The sequence below is a fragment of the Vulpes vulpes genome, chromosome 6, assembly GCF_048418805.1.
Source record: "Vulpes vulpes isolate BD-2025 chromosome 6, VulVul3, whole genome shotgun sequence".
In the NCBI taxonomy this organism is placed as follows: Eukaryota; Metazoa; Chordata; class Mammalia; order Carnivora; family Canidae; genus Vulpes; species Vulpes vulpes.
The window spans coordinates 1,913,806-1,940,555 of record NC_132785.1 but is presented as its reverse complement, the minus strand read 5'-3'; the positions used below and the strand labels follow the sequence as shown (position 1 = coordinate 1,940,555).

The 26,750-nt window shown below is 34.9% G+C and overlaps 1 long non-coding RNA gene and 1 other non-coding gene across 15 annotated transcripts in view; one reads left to right on the top strand and one right to left on the bottom strand.

Annotated features, from left to right (window-relative positions):
• LOC112933897 (uncharacterized) overlaps nucleotides 1-26,750 on the top strand; it is a 44,557-nt gene that overhangs the window by 2,137 nt on the left and 15,670 nt on the right. For 3 of the 14 annotated variants that reach the window (XR_012001952.1, XR_012001951.1, XR_012001946.1), the window contains exons 1-3: nucleotides 773-10,564; nucleotides 15,653-15,811; nucleotides 20,620-20,708. This is a non-coding gene — a long non-coding RNA (uncharacterized lncRNA). Of the gene's footprint in view, nucleotides 1-772; nucleotides 10,565-15,652; nucleotides 15,812-20,619; nucleotides 20,709-23,145; nucleotides 23,243-26,750 lie in introns of those variants that run through there. The other 11 variants (XR_012001957.1, XR_012001947.1, XR_012001955.1 and 8 more) reach the window with 8 other exon arrangements.
• LOC112933960 (U6 spliceosomal RNA) lies at nucleotides 18,936-19,041 on the bottom strand. The gene has a single exon (XR_003237789.1). It is a non-coding gene; the product is annotated as a U6 spliceosomal RNA (small nuclear RNA).

Below are 26,750 nucleotides of genomic sequence, written 5' to 3'. Positions count from 1 at the left end.
TTAAGATAATTCGATAAACCAAAAACCCTTCATAAGTCTTCTCGATTCACCAAAATGGGAGAAAACAAAATTGGGTAACATGGTTCCTATGCCTGAACAAAAAGCCCAATTGGAAAAAAAATGTTTTGAAAACCAAGAAGTTTATGTTTGGCCACAAGGGGGTGCAAATAATTGAGTTGAATTTTAAGGGGAAAAAGAGTGCTTTAACTTCAGAATATCAAATTCACAGGTAAAAACCAGTGAGAATACTTCAGCCAAACTTTAATAGTCCACATAGTTGTGTGCTTTATGGGAAAAAAGAACTCAATTATTTAGGAACTCAATTAGGGCAGAATTTTTCAGCTTTCTTTATCTTAAATATGGTGAAGAGTGAACAGCCCTACCCCCACTGGTTTCCACCCACCCCATTTTTGTCTCTGCATACTCTTTACTTGTCATAACAGTAGAACTGAAGTCATAATTTAAAATCTGAGGTTTTACTTGGAAACGAATGCAATCACCAGCAAACGAATGGTAAATATGGGTAGTGTGGAGAACAGAGGTTTTATAATTTCAATGCTTTCGTTCCCTCCTGCTGTTTCTAATGAGTAAGCTACAACTGATGGAATGTTGGCTTCAACATATTAACTTATTTAGATAAAACTATGAAAGCTATAGATCTGTTCATCTTTTACGCAAGAATGAAGACCTTTGAAGAAAACATTTTGAACTGTAGCTTGACAACTTAGTATATACTGGAGAATGTTTTAAAGACAATTTGCTTAGATTTTTTTTTTTTTTTTTTTTTTTTTTTACAGATTTTATTTATTTGAGAGAGAGCAGGAGGGAAAGGGAGAAGGAGGAGCAGACTCACCTGTGAACAGGAAGCCTGATACAGGGCTCCATGACCCGAGCTAAAGGCCGATGCTTATTAACCTACTGAGCCACCCAGATGCCCCTTTTAGATTTTTTTTTTTTAAGATTTATTTATTCATGAGAGAGAGAGAGAGAGAGGCAGAGACACAGGCAGAGGGAGAAGCAGGCTCCATGCAGGGTGCCTGATGTGGGACTCGATCCCAGGTCTCCAGGATCACACCCTAGGCTGAAGGCGGTGTTAAACCACTGAGCTACCTGGGCTGCCCTTAGATGGGTTTTTAAAGTAACTTTTATTTTCCTGTTGATCTTGTTTCTCTAAGGTGGACTTAATTTTTAAAAAATTTTTTTAGGGATCCCTGGGTGGCGCAGCGGTTTGGCGCCTGCCTTTGGCCCAGGGCGCGATCCTGGAGACCCAGGATCGAATCCCACGTCGGGCTCCCGGTGCATGGAGCCTGCTTCTCCCTCTGCCTGTGTCTCTGCCTCTCTCTCTCTCTCTCTCTGTGTGTGACTATCATAAATAAATAAAAATTTTAAAAAAATAAAAATAAAAATCTTCTTAGTTAGAAATAATCTAAAATTGGGTCACTCTGGTGGCTCAGTCAGTTAAGAGTACCATTTATGATTTTGGCTCAGGTCATGATCTCTTGGGTCCTGGGAGCCAGGGAGGAGTCTACTTGAGATTCTTTCCCTTTGTCCCTCCCTCTCCTCAAATAAATAAATCTTTTAAGAAAGGAAATAATTTAAAATTTACAGAAAGTTACAAAAATAAAAATAGGTCAAAGAGCATCCTTATCATTTGCTTGCTCTTGTGCAGGGTCTCTCTCTCACCACATACATGTAAATTTACATATAACTTTTTTTCTGAACCTTTTGAAGTTATATACATCTTGGCCTGCCACCCATGAATACTTGCGTGTATTTCCTATCAATTCACAAATTTATATTGAAATAATACTTCAATCTACCACCATGTTCCAATTTTGTAGCTTGACCTTGGAGCATTTCCCCCTCCAGTATAGGAGCCAGTCTGGGGTCAGGTTTTTTATGACTCACTTGAAGGTAAGTTTAGTTATATCATGACCTTTCACCTCTAAATATCTTAAGTCTGTATCCAGATTAAGGTAATAGGAGCACCTTTAGTATGGGTACTATGCCTTTATGATATGCCTACATTTTTTTTTTTTTTTTTTTGAGCACTTTCTTACTTTCTGGTATAATAAGATGTTCCATGTTTATCTTTACTCCACCCCAACCCTGGAATTAGCCTTTTCTCTAAGGAGCCCTGTTTCCTGTTAGTACAGAATAGTATTAGAGACCAATGCTAGGTATGCTCATACTAATGAGGTGTCTCTGCTGCTTGGATCTTTCATAAGACTGAACCGGGAAATATATACATGTATACAAAATATATACACAAGCAAAAATGTACATACAACCGAATGTGTATACTTATGTACATACGTATATTAATGATGTCGGTTTATTTTTAAATTACCTTCATTATAATTGAGAAGATACCGTAGCAACCATTTATAAAGTTCTGAATAAAGGCAACGAAATCACAATTCACATAAACCACTCATACAATTTTCATGTTCCCTTTTAGTCAATATCTATACATATAATTTTAAAGGGTCACAGTGTGAAATCAGTTTTGTCTTTTTCCACTTAACATGTCGTTAGCATCTGTGCGTTACTATATCATAAGTTTCATTCTAAATTGCTCTGCTACATTGTCATTTAGCAGATTCTAACATTCTTCTATTGCTGGACATTTAGATTGTTTCTAGCACTTTATAAATAATCCTGATGTGAACATTTTTATGCATATATTGTTGCTGATTGATTTTCCTATTTATTTGCTTATTTATTGGAAGACTTCCCAGAAGTGGGAATACCAGTTCCCATAGGTAGGTATGTCCTCCTTGATGTGTTTTGGCACACAGATTTATTTTTTATTTTTTTTTAAAGATTTTATTTATTTATTCTTGAGAGATAGAAGGAGAGACAGAGCCAGAGACACAGGAAGAGACAGAGCCATAGACACAGGCAGAGGGAGAAGCAGGCTCCATGCACCGGGAGCCCGACGTGGGATTCGATCCCGGGTCTCCAGGATCACGCCCTGGGCCAAAGGCAGGCGCCAAACCGCTGCGCCACCCAGGGATCCCCTGGCACACAGATTTAATCAAACATTTACCAAAGTCCACATTGGGGTTGGATATATAAAGATTGAAAAATATGTAGTCCCTGATAGGAAGGAACTGAAAGTCTAATGGAAGATAGATAAATTCTCTAAAAATGACAAATAAATATAGACAAAGAGTAAACCAGGTTAGAAATAAATGATTCAGGAAAGCTTTTCAGGAGTAGAGCTGTATCTTGAGGGATACATCAACGGAGCCTTAAAGGATTGGGATTATTCCAGTGTGAAAGAGAGTAGAAATAGGCCATAGAAAGCATTTTAAACATAACTGTTGGAGTGTAAGAAGACAGAAATCAGGAAGAACTTGCATGTTCAAGAAAATTCAGGTAGTTTGATTTGTTGCATGGCTTTGGAGGAGTTGAGAAAGTTTAGCCTGATCGAGTGGATAGAGGTTAAACCATGAAGGGCCTTGCATGTCACCTTTATAAAATGCAATTGAAAAATCTCAAGCCAGCGAGGAATATGATCAGATATATATTTTAGAAACTCGCTTTAACAAGGATACTGGAAAACAGATTCGAAAGTGTGAGAGCGGTGGTTGAGTCCTTCAGATGCTATTGTAGAATCCAGGCAAGCAATAAAAGAGTAATTGAACTAAAGAAGTAGAAATGGGGGTGACATTAAGTACAAAAGGGACTGAATTTGTTTATTCAGTATCAACATGTAGGTATTTCCAGATAATTATCACCTACTCTGTGTCATGTATTGTGCAAGGTACTAAAAATATTATAGTCACAGTTCCTCACCTTGTGCAGTCTAGTGAGAGAAACAATGTTTAAGTTAATAGTCTTACAAATTACAACCGAGATAAGTGCTATAACAAAAATACAGATGCAGTGAAAGCATATACCACCATGGAGACCTAACACTTGAAGTTTAAGTAAGGCCTTCCCAAGGTGAGACAGTTATGCCGAGGCTTTGGAATTAGCTAGGCCAAAAAGAGGGGAAGAACATTCTAAGCAAAGGAAGAGTGTAAGTTAACATACTGAGCAGGAAGGGCCGGTAAATTCAATGCCCATCTGGCTAGAACAGAGTAAGTAAGAATGGTGAAAGCTGTAAGGTTAGGACGTAAAGAGGAGGTTTAGGAGGCTTTGTTTATGGAGAAGTGAGAGGAGGAGATCTGTCACAGGACTCCGAGGTTTCTGGTGTGGGCAACTGAATGGCTGTGGGCCATTTCCTGAGATAAGGAAAGGAGAACAGAGGTGATGGATTTTGATACATGAAGTATTGATTTTGAGATGCCTGTGAGTCAAGTGTATCTTCCCATCCTCACTTTACAGATAGCTAGGTATTAGGATTGGATTTTGATTTAGAAGTCTGGAATTTAGGGTAAAGGTCTGGTTTATATGTTGTCTATAGATTTACTAGTTGACCAATTACAGGTGGTAGTTTATGGGATTGGATGAGGTCGTGAAGATATATAGAATCTCAGAGAACAATGTTTGGTACCTACACAAAAATAAATACACAGGAAATAATTCACTATATACTAAAGACATGAAAAACAAAAATATTTTTAACTTATAAAGCAGATAATGGGTTAATATCCTTGATGTACAAAGAGATAAGTCTATAAGAAAAATAGAATAGTTATCAAATACACAGTAAACAAAAGAAGGAAAACAAATACAAAAAAAATTATGAAAAGTTGAAAAAGCAAGACCTGAAAGTGAAAGTAAAGACATTTGTAAGTTTTCACCATCTATCTCATTGCTATTGGATTACTTTTTATTTTTTTTATTTTTTTATTTTTTTAATTTTTATTTACTTATGATAGTCACAGAGAGAGAGAGAGAGAGAGGCAGAGACATAGGCAGAGGGTGAAGCAGGCTCCATGCACCGGGAGCCCGACGTGGGATTCGATCCTGGGTCTCCAGGATCGCGCCCTGGGCCAAAGGCAGGCGCTAAACCGCTGCGCCACCCAGGGATCCCTGGATTACTTTTTAAAATCAATAATTGAGGGCGTTGTTAAGAGACTGGGGGGTGCTGATGGACTGATGGATCATAAGTCTTACAAATCTATTTTTAAAGCATTTGCTTCTCTTCTTCCTAAAAAATTAGATCCCACTTGTTAGCATTACCTTAGTGTTGTGACCGCAGTCACAGAACTTAAGAGAGATAGAGAATCCAAATGGATGATCTTAAGGTGTCCAAAGATATGCAAAATGAGCTATTTTAAATAGTGATGAGAGTTAGCTACAATGTTAGTGGTTGTTGGTAGAATTAAGTTATCTATAGTTTGAATCTGGGTGATATACATCGGTAAGATCACCTCTTTTGGGGGGCTCTGATAATTAACTTCATTGCCTGCGATGGTAACCCTAACTTGCTTGAGATGACAGTTTTTACCAGTAAGTCATAGTTTTAACCCCAGGATATAAGATATAAAGATATAAATTAAATGTAGAATGCTTTAGTAAATCAAGCATATCCTTATAGCATAGGAGTGATCTGTTTCAAGTTCTTGTAATGTTTAAGAAAATTAGGTAAGGATCAGTTTATTTCAATTAAAAAATAGTATTATGGGTATTATGGAAGTAGAACAGATTCATACATAGTATTTTCAACTTTGATTTAAGGTTATAGAAGTATAAGGGTTCCTCCCCACCCCACCCATGTCAAGAATTGTTTTGCTTCCATATCTTGAGCACAGATTATGAGACTGATCTAAAATTCATTTACAATTAATAGTGGTTAATATTTACTGAATAAATATAAGCTCTCCCCACCCCCTTTACCAATAAGGATACCTGGAAAAGGATAAACCCACTTACTTCAGTTATCTACTTTCCAAAAAATTCATGTAAACATGCTGCCTTTTGATGAAATATTAAATACAATGTTTTAGGATATTGTTTTTGAAATAATAGGATTGGAGTTATAGAATCTTAATAGTTAAAATATGTCAAAGTGCCCCCTGCAGCTGTTGAGAATTAATTCATTCTCACCTATGGGTGGTGACCTTTTAAATATGACCACTATTGGGGCACCTGGCTGGCTCAGTTGGAAGAGTATGAGACTCTTGATCTCAGGGTCATGAATTCCACATGTTGGGTATAGAGATTACTAAAAAAAATAAATAAAATATGATCACTATTATTTTCAAACTTGAAGACAACTGAATCCCCTGCCCTCCAAATATCTTTAGTTTCCTTGGTTGGTTTATGATTTTAAACCTGTCACCATCTTGGCTTCCTTCTCATTATGCTCCAGTTTAACATCACCCCTCTCAAAAACTGACACACCCAGAACAGTGAATTGTATACCATATATGGTCCAAAATATACCAAGTGTTAGTTAACTTTTTGTTCTAGCCATTAAAATGTCTATATCAGGGGAACAGTTTAAGATAATATAAAGGATTGGTAAATAATAGAAATGGATCTGTTGTTGATCCTTTATCAAAAGAAAATTGAAGGATTTTAATAAAATAAACTTCACATTGAGTAAAAACTTTGAAAAATTATAACTCATGATCTATACTCAGAGACCTTCTTAACTTGGGGTGAGCCTTGTCTTGGAAGTTGAGAAGGACAGGAAACCAGGAATCTATTATCATTCATTTCTTATTTATTTTTGGTAAACAGAAGTAAAATTGAGACCCTCTGGTCTCTAGGAGATATGACTCAGAATTGTGATGAGTTCCCTATGACATGTAAAAAAAATATTTCTTTCATGTAGCATAAATCTATAGGGAAATGAGAATAAAAAATATAGCACATTCTTGGCAAAGAAATGTTTATGTGTTTAAAACAAATTAACCTTTTAAGGTGGTTCTGAAGAAGTAATTTATTTTAAATAGGTGAACAGTTTACAGCTCTTGTGGGAATACTTTTTCCTCACTTTTATTCATCATAGGATTAAGTCCTATGTTTTTAATTTAAGTCCTCTAATTTTTGCTGTTAACATTTAATTTACTTGATGACCCTATACTGTTAACTTTTGACCCAGTAAACCCAGGATGGTATATACCTACTTTTAAGGAAACTCTTAAAGAAAAGTGGTTCAAAGTATCATTCATATTAATTTTCCCTCCTTTTTGGAGGATGTAGTTTTTAAGCATAGGGTTTTCTTTAACAATTAGATGTTTATGCCATTGTCAAAACAACCCAAAGCTCATGTGACTTAACTGCAATATTTTTAATAAACTGCAAAACTGCTGATATAATATGGTGTATACAAAACTTTTCCTTGACAAGAAATTCTTGTGGCATATGACTAAATCTAATGATTCTCTCATCTACCTTTATTTATACTCATATATTCTTTGAAAGGAAAGGAATATAAAAATTGAAAGTTCCTAAAGTTTAACCCTTTAGATATAAAAAAATTAGTAATACAGTTGTTAATTATGATAAGGTTTAAAGCTTCTTGTAAATCACTTGATGTAAAAATACTTTTATATGCCCTTGACACTAGGTTTATGGACTCACTTTTGAACATTCCCCCCCACCCAATTATAAAATACATCTGCATTAAAGAATATTGAAAAAAATCAGGAATGATTTGGAAGGCATTGCTTCTGAAAGCTCCTTAAAAATAAACCATTTTCCTCTTTCCCAACTGACAAAGGAAAACTCTGTATTTGTCTTTTGTATTTTGGTATTATTGAATTCATTCATTTTATTATTACTAAATACTATACTTTGTCTTTCCTCTTCAGGAAAATTTGTATCTTGTGGAATAGATGGTTCCATCTTTTGGACATCAGAGAGCAAATTAGAAAAGACTTGGGGAAACAGTTGGACCCTCTGACCCTCCTAGGCAAGGATAGCTGTGGGGGTGCATTCACTTTCATCATTTTGGAAGCATAGATAGGTTGAGTGCTGTCAATGACGACAGAATAGGAATGAAAGGAAGCTCAGTTTATAGAAAAAACTCAATTTTTTAGTTTATCTAATTCCTAATGTGGTATATGTGTATAGGTATGTGTTTGGTATGTGTTTGAAAGAAATACTGGTGAACTAACATAGTAAAACATTATATTTTGTTATATAAACTTAATATAAATCCTATTATTTGAACTTTTAACATGCAGCTTAATAATTATTTTGGGGGGAACATGTGATTTATTTATGTTTTTTTCTTTTTAAAAAATATTTTATTTGAATTCAATTTGCCAGCATATAGTATAACACCCAGTGCTCATCCCATCAGCAGCTTAATAATTATTATGATCATCTTTTGCCATGTTTGCTTTATTCAAAAGTAAACATATAGTAAAGCAACAAATGCTATGTCATAAAAACTTAGATACAGGGGTATAAACAAGGTTGCTGATGTCTGGGAATAGTGGAAGCTATTTTTGCTTCTGTATAAGTCTTCGTGGTTTGCGAATAAGGTAACATAGTTGCAATATCATAATTGAAATACTAGGGGAAATGTAAAATGTACTCTATTATTACATATTACTATTGCAATAATTATTATTAGGTAAATGGAAGTAGTTTTATGTGGTTTTACAGTCATGAGGGGAAAGAATAAGATTTTGGACTAGGATAGATAGTAATGGTTGAGATAGAGGCGGGGAGAATCTAGAATGACTTCCTAGTTCCTGGCTTGACTCTAGAGTATAACAGTGGTATAGTTAACTAGGATAGAGGCAAATAGAGGAAGGGGGATTTTTGCTTATGTGTATGTGTGTATAGGATATGGAATAAAAAACTGGGGAAGGGGAAGGAGATGAGAAACTCATTGAAGACATATTGAATATCAAAGATTGTCCCTGGGATATCCATAGAGAGAAGTTCAGTAGGGAGCTCAGCATGTGCCTCTGAAGCTTAGGAGAAATGTTGGAGCTGGAAGAGAATGTCACTTAATAGGTATTAGTTGAAATTTTGGGGGAACTGGATGTCCTTGCTTATGGAAACTGAATATAGTGAGGAAATAAGAAACAAATTAGTAAATGGGCAAAGTAAGATAAGGCAGCAAAAAAATTAAGAATAAATAGGATGGAAGGGAACATCAACAGAGCTCAGTGTTGTAGAATACAGTGGGAGAGAGGATTCAGGAAAAGAGTCAAGAGTATTGATTATGCCCTTTTTCTTGCCCTCACAAATTAAGAGTCATGAGGGCAAGGACTATGTCTTATTTAATACTGCAAATATTTGTTGATTAATGGATAAACAAATGATGACCTCATCATTTTGAATATTCATGTTGAATTAGTGTTTTTGGAAACTGAGTGTTTCTTACTACAAGTAGTTGCTACTCAAGAATATACAACAAGATGAGCAAGATATAGAAAAAAATTAATAATCCTAATAATCCTAACCCAGAAATAACAGCTGTTAACTCCGTTTTCAAATTTTTATACTTGTTTGTTGTTCATCCTAGAAATGAATATTTAGCTATAATATCCTTTAATGGCTGAGTAAATATTCCATATGGAATAAGGATGTACTATAATTTTGGCAATTTCTTATTTGAGGGTATTATATTTATGTGTTTCTCTATTTGTAAAAGGGACAATCTAATAGTTAAATTTTTTGCTTTATTTCCTTAGGATGCAGTCTTAGAAGTGGATTTTCCAGTAAGGTCTTCATAGCCAGCCTGTTCTTCTTTGTTTTAGGCTTATTTCTAATAGGCTTGTTTATATGTGTATTCTTATTCTATCCTGGATTGGAATCAGAAAATTGAACAGTGTTGCAGGTACTGAATGATGTAAACATGCTGATAGCCACAAAAGTGATAATTGGTAAGTAAAAGTCTTTTACAGGAATAATGATGGGTATTTTAAAAACTTGGAATTAAGTGTACTTTTCATGAGCATAATAAGAAATGATTCATGAGCTGAATAACAGGATATAGTGGTCAATTCAGAAATGCATATTCAAATTAAATAAAAACTTCAATGAATAACGTACATTTGTTGACAGCATCCAATTTTAGGAGAGGTTTCAATAAATCATGATTAATCATCAAGTTCACAGCTTCTCGAACTTTTTCACAAAAGTATGGTTAATAGTAGAGAAAAGTGAAAAAAGTGCCTTAGAAGTTTGATCCCCAACTAGAATTTCCTTTAGTCTCTTGTTTTATCTTAAATTTAACATGAGATGTTATATTATATACCATAATAGTCTATGTTTAGTATAATGTTTAAAAATTTTTTCAAAGTCCCTTAGTAAAATTGATATCTAAGAAGATGCCTCATGTTTATTCAGTGGCTTTTAGCATCCTGGCATACTAGGAGTTTCCTTTGCCTCAAACTGTCCTTTTAGAAGCAAGGTTTTAGGTTATTTCATGGTTGTACAATAGATCTGTTTTAGTTTTCTCTTTTACACTTTAGCCCACGCTATTTATAGTAGTGTGTGATAGGGAGATTAATTGATGATTACTTATTTTGAACCTGAGAGTGTTTCAAAGACTAAAAATTCACAGAATGAAAATTTAATATCATTGCCAACAGACTCCACTACAAGAAATGTTAAACTCTTTCAGATGGAAGGGAAATGATATCAGATGGAAACAGAGATCTACACAAAGGAATGATGAACACTGGAAAAGGTAATTAGATGGGTAAATGTAAGTTATTTTTACATTTAATTCTCTTTTAAGATGACCAACTGTTTAAACAAAAATAATAGCAATATATTATGGGGTTTATAACATGTGTTAATAAATATATGTCAATAGTAACATTAAGACCAGGAGTAGAAAAATAGAAATAAGATAAGTTCTTTTAGTATATGTCAAGTGGTATAAATTCACTTGAAAGTAGACTGTGATAAATATGTAGACTATGAACCCTAAAACAACTAGTAGAATAATAACAAAACTATTATAGGTAATAAGCCAACAAAGGAGAAAAAAATGGAATAATGAAGAAGTACTCAATCCAAAAGAAGGCATAAAACGGAAAAAAACAATGAACAGATGGAATACAGAACAAATGGAACAAATAAAAAATAGCAAGACGATAGAATTAAATCTAATTATATCAATAACCACATTAAATGTAAATGACCTAAAAATCTTAATCAAAGGGTAGAGATTGTCAGATTAGATAGAACAAGACTCAACACACTTTATATACGAAGAAATAAAAATGTTAAGAATAAAAGGAGGGAAAAAGTTATACCATGCTAATGTTCATATTAGTCAAGAGAAACTGGTGGGGTGGTATTAATGTGGTAGAAACAAAGTAAGATTTCATAGTGAAGAATATTAGTTAAAGAAGGTCATTTTATAATAGTAAAGGAGTCCATTAATTAGGAAAATATAACAATCATAAATGTTTATGCCCCAAATAAAAAGAGGTTCAAATATGTAAAGCAAAATCTAACAGGACTGCAAGGACAAACAGACAAATCTATAATTATAGTCAGAGATTTCAGTACTTCCCCTTCAGTAATTGCTAGGACAAGTTGAAGCATAGCAAGGATATAGTAAACTCAACACTATCCACCATTATTACCCAATTGACTTTTCTAGAATATTCCACTAACAGAATATACATTCTCTTTAAAGAGTACATGAAACATTTACCCACAGAGATCATATTCCTGGCCAGCTGTTATCAAACTATGACTGTGGGGCCAAGTCTAGCCTGCTTTTGTATGGCCTATGAGCTAAGGATAGTTTTGCATTTTGAAAGATTTCTGAAAAAATAAGTGACAGGAGAAACTGTACGTGACTCACAAAGCTTAAAATATTTCTGTCTGAATCTTTGTAGAAAAGGTTTGTGGGGCAGCTCCAGTGGCTCAGCGGTTTAGCGCCGCCTTCAGCCTGGGATATGATCCTGGAGTCCCGGGATCGAGTCCCACGTCAGGCTCCCTGCATGGAGCCTGCTTCTCCCTCTGCCTGTGTCTCTGCCTTTCTCTGTGTCTCTCATGAGTAAATAAAATAAAATCTTTAAAAAAAAAAAAAAAAAGAAAAGGTTTGTCAATCTGTTTTACTATAAAATACATCTCAATTCATTTTAGAGGATTTAAGTCATGCAAAGTATGTCCTCTGACCACAGTGGAATTAAATTAGAAATCAGTAACAGAAAGCTAACTGGAATATCCCTGAATATTTGGAAACAAAATCACATGCTTCTACATAACCTACTGATTCAAGAAGCAATTCAAAGTGAAATTCAAAATTGTTTTGACCTGAGGGAAAATAAAAATACACTATATCAGAATTTATATAAATGAAATACCTACATTAAAAAATATAAAACGTCTCAAAGCAATGATCTCAACTTCCACCTTAACAAACTAGAAAAGGGGCAGCCCAGGTGGCCCAGCGGTTTAGTGCTGCCTTCAGCCAAGGGTGTGATCCTGGAGACCCAGGATCCAGTCCCCTTTCAGGCTCCCTGCATTGAGCCTGCTTTTCCCTCTGCCTGTGTTTCTGCCTCTCTCTCTTCTTTCTGTCTCTCATAAATAAATAAAATCTTTTAAAAAAAAAAAAAGGAGCAAATTAAGCACAAGCAAAAGAAGTGAAATAATAAAGGTCAAAGTGGAAATCAATGAAATAGAAAACAAAGATCAAGAGAGAATATCTGGGATCCCTGGGTGGCGCAGCGGTTTGGTGCCTGCCTTTGGCCCAGGGCGCGATCCTGGAGACCCAGGATCGAATCCCACGTTGGGCTCCCGGTGCATGGAGCCTGCTTCTCCCTCTGCCTATGTTTCTGCCTCTCTCTCTCTCTCTCTCTCTCTCTCTCTGTGTGACTATCATAAATATATATATATAAAAAATCTATGTAATCAAAATCTGATTGTTTGAGATCAGTAGAATTGATAAATCTTTAGCCAGACTGGTTGGAGGAAAAGAAAGGATAATAGGAATATTATGAACTACTTTAGACAAAAAATTTAACAACTTAGATCAAATGACTAAATTCCCTGAAAGAGGTAAGCTACCAAACCTGACTCAAGAAGAAACAGATAATCTGGTCACATATCCATTTCCAAAAAATTGAATTTTTAGTTTAAAACATTCCCATAAAGTTATATTCCATAGGACTTTACTGGTGAATCCTTCCAACATTTAGAGAAAAAAAATAACAATCATACACAAACTCTTTCAGAAAAGTAAAGAGAAAGGAATACTTCCAAGCTTGTTCTTTGAGGCCAGCATTATCCTGATACCCAAGCTACACAAAGGCATTACAAGAAAAGAAAACTCAGGCCAATTTCCCTCATGAACACAGATGTAAAAAATTCTAGACAAATTTTATCAAATCAAATCCAACAATATATAAAAAATATATTATTTATTGGGTGGTATTTATCCCAAGAATACAGGATTAGTTTAACATTTAAAAAATTGATCATTGTGGGACGCTTGGGTAGCTCAGCAGTTTAACGGCTGCCTTTGGCTCAGGGCGTGATCCTGGAGTCCCGGGATCAAGTCCCACATTGGGCTCCCTGCATGGAGCCTGCTTCTCCCTCTGCCTGTGTCTCTGCCTCTCTCTCTCTTTCTGTGTGTCTCCCATGAATAAATAAAAATCTTTAAAAAAATAATAAAAAAATAAAAAATCATTGTAACTCACCAAATTAAAAAAGAAAAACTGATCATCTCAATAGATGGAGAAAAATCATCTGATAAAATCCAATATTCATTTCCTATTTAAAAACTCAGCAAACTAGGAATAGAAGGGTACTTCTTCAACCAGATAAAGTGTATCTACAGAAAACCTACAGATAATCTCATACCTACTGGTGAAAAACTGTGTGCTTGCCCCTTAAGATCATGAACACCACCAGGATGTCTGCTTTTACACCTTTTTAAAAAAAGATTTTATTTATTCATTTATTTATTTAGAGCTTGATTGGGAGGAGGGGCACAGGGAGAGAGAATCACAAGGAGACTCCATGCTGAGCAGGAGGCTGGGTCCCATGACCCTGAGATCATGATCTGAGCCGAAATCAAGAGTTGGACGCTCAACTGACCAAGTCACCCACGGGCCCCTGCTCTTACCACTTTTATTTAACATTGAAAGGTTTGCCAGTGCAATCAGGCAAGAAAAAAAAAATACGTTCAGATTAGAAAGGAAGAAATAAAACTGACACAATTATCCATCTATTTCGTCTGCTGGAATCTACAAAAAGCTACTAGAACTAATAAAAGAATGCAGCAAAATTGCAGGATATAAGAACTAATAGAAGAATGCAGCAAAATTGCAGGATATAAGACCTCTATATTTCTATATTCTTGCAACAAACAACTGAAAATGAAAATGCAAAAAATATATAGCATTTACAATAGCATAAAAATATGAAATGTTTAGGAATAAACCTGATAAAAGGCATAAAAGATCTGTATACTAACAATAGCAAATACTGTTGAGAGGAAGTAAAGACAAATAGTTGGGAGAGATTTACCGGCTCAGTGGGTTCATATTGTGAGTGTGTCAGCTCTCCTTAAATTGATCTATTGATCTTAAATTGTTCAACACAAACCAAATCAAAATCCCACTAAGTTAAAAAAAAAAAAAAAGAAACTGACAAGCTGATTCTAAACTTCTATAGAAATGCTAAGATCTAGAATAGCCAAAATAATTTACTTCAATAAAAGGAACAAAGTTGGAGGGCTGACACTACCTGATTTCAAGACTTATTAAATATCTATAGTAATCAAAACAGAGTGGTATTAGTGTAAAAATAGACAAATAGATTAATGTAACAATACAGAGTCCAGACACAGAACTACATATATAAGGAGAACAGATTTTTTACAAAGTCCGAAGGTAATTCAGTGAAAAAAAAGTTTTGTTTTTTTTAAAACACATTGTGCTTGGAAAAATTGGATATCCATATATAAAAATAGGAATTTGATTCATATCTAACACCATGTACAAAAATTTACTCAAAATTTATCATAGACCTAAACATAAAACCTGAAATTACTATTAAACTTCTAGAAGAAAATGTAAAAAAAAATTTTTTTTTGTAAAAATATTTTTGTGACTCTGAGACAAAGATTTCTTAGATATGACACCAAAAGTACAATCCATAAATGAACAAATTGAAAAATTGGACTTAATCAAGTTTTTACAAACTTCTGTTCTTTAAAATACACTGCTAAAGAAGACAGGCTCCAGCCTGAGAGAAATATTTGCAAAGCATATAATAAAGGATTTGTATCAAGAATGTAACATATTCCCTGGGTGCCTGGCTAGCTCAGTAGAATATATGACTCTTGATCTCACGGGTCATAAGTTTAAGCCCCACATTGGGTATAGAGATCACTTAAAAATAAGTAAAGGAAGTTTTTTTTTTTTAAAAAAGAATGTAACCCTTAAAACCCAATAATGAGAAAACAGAAGTCTCAAAAAATAGGCAAAAGACTCGAATAATAACTTCACAAGAAGATAAGCCATATAGCAAATAAGCACATGAAAAGATGTTCAGCTTTATTAACCTCATTAGTCTTTAGGGAAACATAAGAGTAAAACCACGATGGAATAAGTGGATATCCATATACAAAAAATGTATACACATCTACTAGAACAGCTAAAATGAAAAGTGTTATTAAGGATGTGAAGGAATTAGAACTTTGATACACTCCTAATAGGAGTGTAAAATGATATAATTGGTTTGGAAGCAGTTTGGCAGTTTCTTGAAAAGTCAAACATACACCAATATATGATCCATTTCATTTTAGGTATTTCCACAAGGAAAGACAGCATATCTCCTACAGAGATGTGTACATGAATATTCATATTTTTAAGTCTCCAATGTGAAACAACCCAAATGTCCACCAACAGATTAATGGATAAATTGTGATATATTCATATAATGGAATACTACTCAGCAATAAAAGGTAATGAACTATTGTTATGTGCAACAGCGTGGGTTAATTTGAAAACAATGTTCTGAGTGAAGAAAGAAAACATAAATTTCTAGAAAATGCAAAGTAATCTATTGGGACAAAGGGCAGACAGACCAGTGGTTGCCTGAGGAGAGAGGTGCTAGGAGGGAGGGATTATAAAAAGGCCAGGGAAATTCTTAGGGTTGATGGATATATGTTCAGTGTCTTATTCTGGTGATAGTTGTTTCACAGGGATTTGCATATTAAAATTTATCAGTTATATACTTATCAATTCTATACATGTTAAAAGTTATCAATTGTATACCTTATGTATATGCCATTTATTGAGTATCAGTCATACCTTAGCTTGCTACATTTAAAAATGTATCTAGGAAATAAAGGAGGGCTGGGTGCCTGGCTGGCTCAGTCAGTAGAGCCTGCTGACTCTTGATCTCAGGATTTTAAGTTTGAGCCCCACATAGGGTAGAGAGATTCCTGAAAAATAAAATCTTAAAGGAAAGGAAAATAATTGCAATTGAAATATAAAAGGGAATTAACATTTATTAGAAACATACTAAGGGGCAAGTACTAGGTAGGTGCTTTAAATAAGAATTATAATTTATGTAAATATATCATTTTCTATGTGCCAAGCTCTGTTACATGCACTTTAAATATATTAAGGTGTTAAATCCTCATAACTTTGAGATACAGGGACTATTACTACTTTCATTTTACAGATGAGGAAAAGGAGTCACACAATTTCTGCGTAAGGGAGTTGAGATTTGAACCTGGGAAGTCTCTTCTTTTAACAGATCATTGTGACATCCATTAGGCTACAGAGTTTTAGTTCCAGTTTGTAAAACGAAAGAACGGTGATTCATAAAGGCAGTAATTTTTCCAGATCACAGAATTTATAAGTAATGTTAAGACTTAAACCCAAATTGTTCTACTCTAAAATATTTACCCGTCTATCCTAAATTGCCTCCATTTAGATTTGTGGTTCAGTAGCAGGACTGATAGTGTAATACTACTGATAACTATGAGCTCAGACTATGGGATCCACACTTTCCTTATGCCTTTGACTGCTCAATATGCTGTCTGGCATGTTTGTTGACTATGGATTAGAATATGTACGGCACCGATAAGCAACTAAGAGCTCAAAAATTATTTGTTGTTTTGTCTTGACAATTCTGTTTTCAATATTCATAGTGTAGCTCTGTCTGCTGAAACTAAGAAATTGAATATGCGACCTTGGAGGATCTTTTCAGGCTAATACTAAACCCAGTAACTTATCTACACACTTCAGAAGTAGAATTAAACAGATGTGTTCTTATATCCCTAAAATTGAACTAGAGGTAGAAGGAGAGATAAAATTCAACTTTTGCTACCCATTCTTTCTCTTTTTGCTTTCCATACACTTCAGATGGGAATTTTTCTGTGTGTATTTATTTTGTTTGTGTTATCTTGCTAACTATAAGTTTATGCTGACCGACAGGGGGAAAAAAGCTGCCTATTCTGACTGCAGTGACCAAAGGAGTTCAGTTGTTCAATTCACACCCAAACATCTTTCTTCCATTTAGAAACATCCTAGTATTTAAGGCCTTCTACTATAAGCCCATTACTAGTTCCTTTCCTTTCTATTTCATTTTTGTATGCTCATATTTGTGTTCTCTGTTCCTATCAAATTATCATGCCTGAGAAATGAAATATCTATTTCTGCTCTGTAGTAGTTTTGTGTTTTGCCTTATCTCTAGTGCCTTGAACAGTGTATAGCACATGGCACATAGTGAGCACTCAATAAATATCTGGTGAATGATCAATGGGTATCTTTTCTCTCTGGCAATTAAAATCCATCACTGCTTTAAAGAAATCTACATAAAATTTGTCTATTCCAGTAAACCATCTATTATCAGTCTAGTTTTAAAGCAGTTCATTTTCCACTTCCCATTAGCAACTATTTATACTTTGCATTTGATTAATATACTCTTATGTTACTTTGCAAACACTTCCAAATCCTTTTTTCACATGCTCAATTTTCAATGAAAATACCTCAAATTCTTGGAGCGCCTGGGTGGCTCAGTTGGTTGAGCATCCAATTCTTGATTTTGTCTCAGGTCATGATCTCAGGGTGAGATTGAGCCCTAAGTCAGGCTCCATGCTCAGCAGGGAATCTGCTGGAGATTCTCTCCCTGTCCCTTTATCCCTACCCACCTCCCTACCCCCGTTTGTGCTTGCTCTCTCTCTAAAATAAATCTATAAGAATATAAATAAAAAATAGAATACCTCAAATTTTATATATTGGGTATGCTGCTCAATAGTGCCTCACGTGCTGTAGAAAGCTAGATGATAGATGGGCAGGCTACCTCCTTTTAAGACATTCTCTGGACATTGGGATCTGCCTTGAAAGGGAGTTTGGATACATAGATAGAACTATTTTTTGCTATTTCACTCTTATATTATGTGACTTTGAGTAAAATCGTTTTCTTCAGTGCTTAGTTTAAGAATAAGTTAAGAAACTGTTGCCTAAAGAAAAAACCTTTTTTTTTTTTTTTCTCTTTCTGCCCCTTTTTGGCCTTAATTTTTATTGTGTTTGTCACTGCTGCATGCTCACATTTACTGACTTTTTATAACAATAAAGAAATAGTATAATGATGACACTAAACCTTATAACAAGTTTGAGTTTTTGTGTGTTTAACACAGTGCCTAGGTCTCAATAAAAATACATAATACATGCTATGTAATAAATGCCAGCTATTAAATTTACTACTTTAAAATAATCTTCTATTTTATTCACTTTTTTCCCATACTGATAATTTTTTTTTAAATTAATTTTTATTGGTGTTCAATTTACCAACATACAGAAAAACACCCAGTGCTCATCCCGTCAAGTGTCCGCCTCAGTGCCCATCACCCATTCCCCTCCAACACCCGCCCTCCTCCCCTTCCACCACCCCTAGTTCGTTTCCCAGAGTTAGGTGTCTTTATGTTCTGTCTCCCTTCCTGATATTTCCCAACATTTCTAAGAAAAAACATTTTAAAGTTACAGAAGTATCTATATGTTGGTACATTTCTCCAGAAATAGTTAATGTAAAAGTTTAAAAGTTCTAGACTGGTCAATTTGAATCTCTTTTCTTTTTTTGTTATGGAATGCTTCACGAATTTCAGGTCATCCTTGTGCAGGGGCCATGCCAACGTTCTCTGTATTATTTCAGTTTTAGTGTATGTGCTGCTGAAGCGAGCACTGAATCTCTTCACATAAAGAGATTTCCATAGAGATGCTCATGTAGCAAAGAAACTGAAATAGTGTTATGTAGAAAATATCACCAATCCTACAAAGATCCTTTATTTCTTCATAGAGAGGAACCAGAGATAATATCCTGATTTTTCTGTACTCCTTAGTTGTCTCATGAAAGAATTAATGGAGTAGAACACATTCAAGGAACTGTTGAGGTGTCAGAATAAGAATATACAAAGTATAAGACTATTTTCTATAATGGATTTTTAAATAGATGAAGAGTCCTGTACTCTCTAGCTTCTTTGTCCATATGTACTATCTTCTGGCCATAATAAAGTTGGGCAACCTAAACGAAAAAGCAGTTTCTAAGGATGCCAAACTAATAGCAATTTCTGGATCATTCCTATTTCTTCCTCTGTGGAAATCTACAACTTATGGGTTGCTCTGCATATTTCCCCCAAGCCCCAAAGTGTTAGGTTGTCAAAGAAAACTTGTCAGGTAATATTACTATTTGCCTTCATATCATCATTCTAAGTACATACAACATCAGGTATTAACATGAAAATATGACGGAGAAGAAAAATATCAAGCCATAGAATTGAGTTTTAGTTTTACTGACATTTATATATCACACTTCCTGTTTATGATTTCAGAAGTGCGGCCATGCAGTGCTTCTATTAACAAGTGAGTGATTAAGAATAGTTTGAGAATTACAATGACAACTTATCCAAAGGAAAAAACCCACTACACTTACTGCCACCTTCGTTTGTGGAATTGCTATTTTTGTTGTTTAAGAAGTTGAATATTTTTCAAACATTATTTACTAATAATGTAGTTAAAAAGGGGAACTTGGTGGTCTTGTGTCCCTAAAATACACACACACACACACACACACACACACACACACACACACACACACGTAAGGGTAATAGTTGCAAAAATTTTCCTTTTTTCCTCCTTTTTAGATTTCAGTTTCCAGTTGGGTTATTGTTATGCATTAATTAGGGTCCCACCTGAAGGAAGGAAAGGGTAGAGGTGAATGTACTTCTTAAATAAAAGCCCCTTTCTTTCACTGTTTATTTCTATTTGAAGCATAATCATGTGAGTGTATTTTTTGGTGTCCACTTCAGAGTTTGTGTGTCGGGGTGTGTGTGTAGAGAGAGAAAGAGCACCCAAGTGAACAAATGACTCTTAGCTAGCCTTACAAATCTATGTTCTCATTTCTTGTTGGCCACACAGATAAACTATTCCTAGCCTCCCTTGTAGGCAGGTGTGGGCATGTGACCAAGTTAGAGCCAATGGAATAAGAATGGCAGTTATAACATGCACTACTTTTGAGTCTCCTAAAAAACTCCCCTTCTAATGGCCCGGAACAGACAAGACCCCATCAGGAGATTTTGGAAGCTTGGTACTGAAAGCCAAGGTCCTAGAACACCTTGGAAACTGAGTACTGAACTACTTGTTTATTTTTAGCAAGAAACTTTCTTACTATGGCAGATATAATTTGAGCCATTATATATTTTGGGGTTGATCTGGTATGGCAATTAGCCTACCCTAAATTAATACACAAAACTTATATTTGCAGTGTCCCTATGATGCACAACTCCATTGGGTACTATTTACATTGTAATGTATGTAAATGGCATTTCCTGAAGCAGGATTAAGAAGCTCCAGGTATGTATACATATGGATATACAGAAATCTTCACCCCAGGGCCTATGCAACAATGTAGTTCTGGCAAATTAACTCCAACTACTCTCTTGGGTCTTATTTCACACAAGCATTAATTTGTATAATTTTGTGTCTGTGCTAACAGATTAAGGTGGAATGGATCATCCAACAAGAATCTTAAGGGGAAAATATATACGAAGGATACAAATCAGATCTCTTTCTTAGATTTGTTCATCTGTTAGCTACGTGCTGTACTGTACTTATAACATAATACCCTCTGGTATATATTAGGCTGAGAGAGAGTGTTAGGATCCCGCATCTGCCCCTGCCCACTCCAAGCTTACTGCTAATGACTAATAAAAACTTTTCTGGGCTTTACTTTCCTCATATGTAAGATGAGATCTCGTTGGACTATGTGACCTCAAAGATCCTGTCACTAAAATTCTCCTATTGATGACTGTAATGTCGATATAATGTCATTTGATACAATTGATATAATGTCAATAGCTATGGAGCTATTGGTAGAAATACTTGTTAATGTGAGTGTTCTTTGGATTCCAAATTGATTCTATAGAGGTCCTTAAAGTTTTTAAAAAAGATATTTGCACCAAAGAGGCAATCCAAGAGGCACAACAGAGGTTCCATTTTTTCCCTAAACAATAATTACTAAGTTGAAAGGGTTTTTAACTCAGAATATTTTTTAGGGTAATTTTAAATTTCTGATTTCTTTACTCATGAGTGGAAAAGTACCAATGCTAATGCATAAGGTGATATCTATTGAAATAATGTATCATATTATAAAAAAAAGTAGATTATATAATTCACTGAATTTAGTAGTTATACCTTAAAATTTTATTTCTCCTACTTGTATGTTTATGCTCTAATGTTTCAATGTAGTAATAGCTAATATTATAGCAGGTTCAGGATCATGGCAAAATCACCAAAATTCATAGTTATCTTTGTCATAATTAACACACTAAATCACATTTTTGGTATAGCTAACAGAAATGAACCTTTGCCTATCTGTCTGCTGTTGGGGCTTTAATCTTACAGATTTCAACTTTGGTTAAAGCTAAAATATACATTATCCAGACTTGATTGCAGGCATGGAATTGGCTTTACTTCTCTTTTACTGCAGGAGAGCTGCAGAAATATGGCCCTCAGTCTGGGATGATACTATTTTTGGAAGGAGAAAGGATAGGCTCTATAACATTGTCCAAAGTGGAGTTTTTATATTAACAGAAAGCCATGTAAAGGCTGGAATAGATAGAAGGAATTTTTTTTAGAAGAGTAGATAGAAGGATTTTTTTTTTCGAACAAAAGGAATAATACAAAAGAGAAAGCTTGTACTAGTATTTTGAGTACTAGTAGACAAATATAGGTTCTAAAATATCCTTTACAACATTGCAGAAACTGGGGAAAAAATCTTCAGAAAGAAGGCATGGATAAATGGATAAATACATTTTGGTATATCCTTATGTTGGGATGCTGTGCAGATATTAACATTTTATTTTATTTTATTTTATTTTATTTTATTTTATTTTAGATATTAACATTTTAAAAAGTATTCAATAACTTGAAAAAATGGTCACTAAAAACTATAAATCCTTTATCTCTATTGAACAGGAATCAGCTTTATTCTTTCCAACTATTTCTCTCCATCCCCAACATAAATAGGAGCATAATGGAAAAGATTAAGATTTTATTTATTTGAGAGAGAGTGAGCAAGAGAGAGAGAGAGAAAGAGAGAGAGAACACGGGCAAGGTGGGGGGCAGAGGGAGAAGCAGACTCCCCACTGAGCAGGGAGCCCAATGTGGTGTTCAGTCTCAGCACCCTGGGATCATGACCTGAGCCAAAGGCAGACGCTTACCCAACTGAGCCATGCAGGCACCCCATGGAAGAGATGTCTAACAGAGAGATGCATAGACAGTGAATTTTAAAGCCTGATGTGATTTTAGAGATCATTTAGTCAAAATACATCATTTTGCAAAGGAAACTGATATTCTGGAAAATGAAATATCTCACCTAAGGTTTTCAATCCTTTTAGCACCGTCACTTGCTAAAACAGGTTCTCTTATTTCCCAAATTTGGGATGTTTTACTTTCTACTACAACATGCTACGTTGGAGATTGGGTCAGACCAGAGTATAGAGAGTAATGAAGGGAGGGCCGAAATCTAGGAATCCTGGTCTCTCCTTTCTTTTGGAGGGGATGCTAATGACTAGTCATAAAAGATCTATAGAGATACCTATATGTACGTAGAGATACCTATACTTCCTAATAATTCTAAATCTAACTTTTTTCTTCTCAGTAATACAACTTCAAAAACTCTTGGAGTAGAACCCACATCATTTCTTTATCTCATATAAGTAATATTAGTAAGGGAAGTGCTTAGTTTAGGACTATTTATTCATTTGCTTTTCTCTGTCTCTCCCACTAGACTATATCTTCCAGGAGGACAGGCCTATATCTTTTTTTCAGTTGACTCCAGCACCTAACAAGTGTTTGACACATAAAAGATGTTCAATTAGTATTTGGTGAGTGAATTAATAAATGATAGCTATTATAAAGCAATAATTTTTTATTAGGCTAGATTTCTTAATATTTTCTCAAGTTTTGCAGTTCCATCACCAGTCTAAATTTATTTATTTTATTTTTTAAAGATTTCATTAAAAATCTATTCATGAGAGAGACACAGGAAGAGGCAGAGACATAAGCAGGGAGGAGAAGCAGGCTCCCTGTGGGGAGCCCAACATGGAACTCATCCGAGGACCCCTGGATCATGACCTGAGTCAAAGGCAGACAGATGCCCAACCACTGAGCCACCCAGGTGCCGCTGAATTAATTTAAAATTAGGTGAACTTCCTCTGTTCACAGGCTATGTATTTCAGTCTAGAACAACAGAATTGTAGCATTAATATAGGCACTCTTAAAATTCTTGTGCCAAATTTACTTAGTTTGGGAATGACCTTGGCCTGCAATTTTATTTAGATTCTATCCACAGATGAATGTGTGCATCTATATCATAGTGGTATACTTGTGAGATTAGACTGGTGATCAGTTGGGCTAAGGCACTGTGGGGTTAGCATATCTGAAAATAGGAAAAAAGACGGTGATACATTAGGCTGAAATAAGTATATATTTAAACTTACATCTTCAAATGAAGTGTAAGTTTTGAACCTGCCAAAAGTACATATTTTGAAGAATGAATTTCTTTCTTTAAGGAAGGTAAAATATTTAAACCTAAACTTAAATATTAGCCTAATTTTAAAAGGTAGTCCACATAAATTTTTCTTTTAGATTTATTTTCAGTATAAAAGTATGTAGAAAATAAAAGATTTCTTATAGCAAAATTTTTTACAAGATGAAGAACCTTAAAAATATTGGCCTCTTAAGCTCATTTCTAGGAATTTATTCTAGTTTAGGAAATAATCTGAAATGCTAAAACATTTAAGCATAAAAAAAGTTCATAGCAAAAAAAAAGTTCATAGCAACATTGCTTATAAGAAACTAAGGAAAATTGCTTAAATGAGCGCTTAAGGAAATACTACTCAAGGAATGTTATGCAGCCATTGAAAATGTCTCTGAGGAGTTTTAAATAACTTCAGGAAATATTTCTGATATATTGCTATGAAAAAAAGCAGCATACTCAAGTACTTTAAATTTCCTAAGCTTAATTGCATGGAAATATGTCAACCTCAATAGTCAGTTGCCTGTAAATAAAAGAATTATTGGCTATTTTTTCTTGCTGTCCTTTAAAAAAGAGGTTTACTTTATTTACATATTTTCAAAATTTTCTTCACTTACATGTACTTTTATAATCAGAAAAAGAAACCCATTACTTGTCATGGATATATGTTTATATCCCAATGATATGTTTTCAGTGTCATCACATGAATTTAAATATTGCTGACCAATAGAAAAGTTTGATATTACTTAAGTTCAAATAATGGAGTTTCCAAAGCGAATACTGATACATCTCCTAGGAGTTGTAAAATTATAATGGCTTAATATAATTTAGTAACGATTTTAAGATAGCAGGCTCTCTTCACGGGTGATGGAGATGGTTAGAGGAAGGGCACTTCAATTAATTTACCAGGTTCCTTGAATCCGTCACTTAAGTAGCACCTCTCCCACCAAGAGCTTAATAATATAGTGTCAAAAAGCTGTCCATAAAATTGCTCTTAATTTGTGTGGTGCCCTTTTGCAAACTTTTTTTTTTTTTTTTTGGTACTTTAAAAAGAATAGTCTCTTATGTGCTCATTTTTTAAAAACACAAAAGAGAAAAATTCGTTCTTACCTTGTTTATTTTGGTCAGTGTGAGCTTCAGGTAAGATTCTGTAATCTGACATCACTAATAAAAAAGGTTTCTTGTGGAAATAACTGGCAATAGTACTTACCTTGTAGGCTTACTATAAGTTCTAGAAGTCATGTATGTGAAGTCCCTAGCACTCATTGCACATAGGCATTCAGTAAACTGTGGCTGTTGATATCTAATACTACCATGACATCTTATTGTTACATTCTTATATATAGGGTGAGCTGAAAAAAATAAGTGCAATCTATTTAAAAATATTATTCTAGACTTCCAGATAAAGATCGGGAATAAAAGCAGATCACAAAATCTTCCTCTCCAAATATCTTATAATACAAGAAAAGCAAACAGTAAAAATTCCTTTAAAAACAAAAAATGGGGGCTCCCTGGGTGGCTCAGTGGTTTAGCGCCTGCCTTTGGCCCAGGGCGCGATCCTGGTGTCCCGGGATCTAGTCCCGTGTTGGGCTCCCGGCGTGGAGCCTGCTTCTCCCTCTGCTTGTCTCTCTCTCTCTCTCTCTCTCTCTCTCTCTCTGTCTATCATGAATAAATAAATAAATCTTTAAAAAGTAAATAAATAAAACAAAAAATGTTCAGGACATCTGGGTGGCTCAGAGGTGGAGCGTCTGCCTTTGGCTCAGGTCATGACCCTGGGGTCCCGGGATCGAGTCCCGCATCGGGCTCCCTGCATGGAGCCTGCTTCTCACTCTGCCTGTGTCTCTGCCTGTCTGTGTCTCTCATGAATAAGTAAATAAAATCTTTTGAAAAAAAAAAAATGTTCACAACCTAAGCCAATGAAGACCAAAATAATACTATTATTTCAAAACAAATACGAAAAAAAAAAAGACAAAACAAATATGCTTGGAATATCAAGAAATGAAACATAGCTGGAAATCAAATTATCAACATAAAGGAAGACTGGCAACCCCAGCACAATCCCCTAGTCCATTCATTCTTCTGTTCTCCTAGATGATTACGCCTCATCTCTTCTAAATCTCTCTCATCTCCCCGCTCTTGACTTCAGACTCTTATTGATAAATAGAAGCTGTCACAAGAAACTCCTCTTTCCTAACCCCGTCTACCAACTTCTCCTCTGTATTTAGTCGGTCTTCCTTTATAAAGGATTAACTATCCCTGTTCCTAAATAAGGCATGCCCCCCCCCATGCCCCCATTCCATGTTTTCTTGTAAAGTCAATGGTTGTGGTCCTGTGATTATCTCCTCCATTTCCTGCATCCTCGTTTTCTCTCCTTACTGGATGATTCTAACCAGTAAACATACTGTAATGTTTCCCATTCTAAATACAGCATCACCTCATGTCCCCCTCTCCTTACTAAGCCCATTTTTCTATTCTCCTTTATAACGAAACTGTTCAAAGACCGTGCTTGTAGTTTCCACTTCCTCGCCTTACATTATCCCTTCAGTCCATTCCAATTACAAGTACTGTTTCCACAACCCCACCTAACCGCGCTTGTTGAAATCACTGATTACGTTCTTGCCAGATCATTTTTTTCTTAGGTGTTTGGGACACCAGCATATTCTTCACCCCTTTTTTTCTTCCCCATCAACATTTATTTTCCTTGGATCATCTCATCAAGTTTTTTTTTTTTTAAATGCAGATGTTCTTAGGAATCCTAAAATGTATACTCTATCCCTCTTATCACTGTTGAACTCTGAACTCCTGTCCAACTGCCTACCTAGGAACTGCACTTAGAGGGCTAGTAGGGACGTCAA